Here is a 2,995-nt window from a genome sequence, read left to right as displayed (position 1 = left end):
TATTTATCTTGTCAACTTAGTGTTCTGAATGCCTTGTGTACATGAATGTTCATCTCATTCTCAAGATTTGGAAAATCTGTTATTTCCCTCAAGAGGTTATCCATGCCTTCAGCCTTCAGCCTTCATCCCTTATCTCGCAATCCTCATTGATTCCAGTAATTCTTAATTTTTTTTTTTAAATGTGGTTCCTGACTTCTTGTATATTCTAATCATGGTTACTTATTTTCTTTTCCTTAATACTGTCTGAATGTTCAAGATAGTATTAAGACTGGTAACTCTGTATTCTAGCTGTGAGATTCTGTCTTCAGCAAGGTTTATTCTATTAGAGAGACTTTCAACAGAACATTTTAGTTGATGAATTGTTTTTCATTATCGAAATTTCTGTTTGGTTCTTTTTCAATTTCTATCTCCTTATTGAATTTCTCATTAACATTCTGTTCTGACTTTCTTAGCTCATTCGGTTGGTTCTTTGTGTTCTTTTGGAATTCATTGATCATTTTTCATTACTTTGAATTCCTTGTCTGATATTTCATCTACTTCAATATCTTTGCAGTAAAGTGCTAGTGAATTATGAACTTTAGGAGGTGTCATGTTACCTTGTTTTCTCATATTTATTGTATTCCTATGTTGGGTTTTATGCCTCTGTTGGGATGAATTTGTCTTCCACTCTTGTTTGTGGGCCTTTTTAGGGTATAGCCTTTTCTTGACAAGTGTCCTAGAGTGATTTAGATTGTTATCACCGTTATGTATGGTATGCATAGCCTTTGTGTTAATTTTTTCAGTTTTTGCTGAGTGGGACCTGAGGTTCTACCCCTAGTCATTCCTACTTGGGGTCTAATCAGTAGCTTGGGTTTTTGTTTCTTCCATTCTTTGTATTAAAGTATAGCTGAAAATTTAGTGTCATTAATTTGTTTGCAGAGCAAGTTGTGCTATCTTTTGTCTGAGTTTAGTTCAGCAGCAGAGTCTCTAACTGTGAACTTTCAGTGTCCCAGTAGATTTATAGTACCTTACAGAAAAAGGGGGACAAACCATAGCAATAACTAATACAAACAATATACAGCATTAAAATAAATATTGAGTTCCTATTCTGACATCTACAACACCAGTTACCACAAAAACAGGAATGGTGGGGTCAGCAATTGTCAACAGCAAAGACAGGAAGTATTGATTAGATCTGATATTAAAGTAAATAGCAGATGTCAACTATAACAACTGTAACAACATGAATGGTGGGAGCAGGAGTTATATAAACCAAATAGTTCTAAAAGGTGTTAAAAATACAGTTCATTAATGAAAATAAAATGTGATAGGAAGGTAGAAGAGAGTGTAGAATGTTCAAAATTGAATAAAGAGAATGCAGAAGGGATGTAGCAATGAATATAAGAAAGGAGGAAAAATATTAAAAACAGAGGGAGCAAAAGAATTTGGCTGTTATCAGAAAGAGAAACAAATATAACAAACAAATAAAACAAAACAAAAATGAACCAAAGACCTTAACACCAAAACACAAGTTGATATCTACTTTTTCTGACACTGTTTGCTGAAGAGATTATTCTCTCCTGTAGTGCATACTTGACAGTGTTGTGTAAGATCAATTAATTGCATAAGCATGTGTTTATTTCTTGGCTCTTTATTTGGTTTCATTGGTCTATATCTTTTTATGTATTGCTCTATTTGTCTGTTTTAATTATTGTAGCTTGGTAATATTCTTGGAAATCAAGAAATGCAATGCCTCTAGGTTGTTTCTTGTTTTTCTTTATTTATTTTTTATTTTTTAATTTTTAAAAATTTTTATTTAATTTTTAAATTTGTTTTTACTTTTATAGACTGCATTTTGATTCATTGTACACAAATGGGGTACAACTTTTCATTTCTATGGTTGTGCACATTGTAGATTCATACCATTTATGTAATCATACATGTACATAGGGTAATGATGTCTGTCTCATTCCACCATCTTTCATACCCCCGCCCCTCCTCCCTCTCATTTCCCTCTATGTAATCTAAAGCTCCTAAATTCTTCTCCTACCACCCAGCCCACTACCCCCATTATGTATCATCATTCACTTATCACAGAAAACATTCGGTCTTTGTTTTTTGGGCTCGGCTTATTTCACTTAGCATGATATTCTCCAATTCATCCATTTATCTGCAAATGCCATAGTATTATTCTTCTTTATGGCTGAATAGTATTTCATTGTGTAGATATACCACAGTTTCTTTATCCATTCATCTGTTGAAGGGCATCTCGGTTGGTTCCACAATCTAGTTATTATGAATTGAGTTGCTATAAACATTGATGTGACTGCATTACTTAGTATGCTGATTTTAAGTCCTTTGGTTGTAAACCAAGGAGTGGGATGGCTGGGTCAAAGGGTGGGATTCCAAGTTTTCTGAGGAATCTCCATACTGCTTTCCAGAGTGGCTGCACCAATTTGAAACTCCACGAGCAATATATACAAGTATGCCTTTTTCCCCACATCCACACCAACATTTATTACTGTTCATGTTCTTGATAATAGCCATTCTAATTGCAGTAAGATGAAATCTTAGAATTGTTTTAATTTGCCTTTAATCAAAGCAAGAATCAACAAATGAGATGAATTTCCACTAAAAAGCTTTTTCTCAGCAAAGGATACAATCAATAATGTGAAAAGAGAGCCTATAGAGTGGGAGAAAATCTTTTCCACACTCACTTCAGATAGAGTACTAATCTCCAAAACTTTACACCAAAAATACAAAGAACCCAATCAATAAATGGACCAAGGAACTGGACAGACACTTTACAGAAGAAGATATACAGGTGATTAATAAAGATATGAAAAAGTGTTCAACATCTCTAGTAATTATAGAAATGCAAATTAAAACAACTCTAAGATTTCATCTTACTCCAATTACAATGGCTATTTTTATTTATTTTAAAATAAATTATTCATTTACTTTATTTCATTTTTTACCACTATGGCTATTATAGGTGTTTTGTGCCAAGATCTTC

This window comes from Sciurus vulgaris (genome assembly GCF_902686455.1).
Source record: "Sciurus vulgaris genome assembly, chromosome: 1".
NCBI lineage: Eukaryota > Metazoa > Chordata > Mammalia > Rodentia > Sciuridae > Sciurus > Sciurus vulgaris.
The sequence above is the reverse complement of the archived record's forward strand: the minus strand, read 5'-3'. Positions refer to the sequence as shown.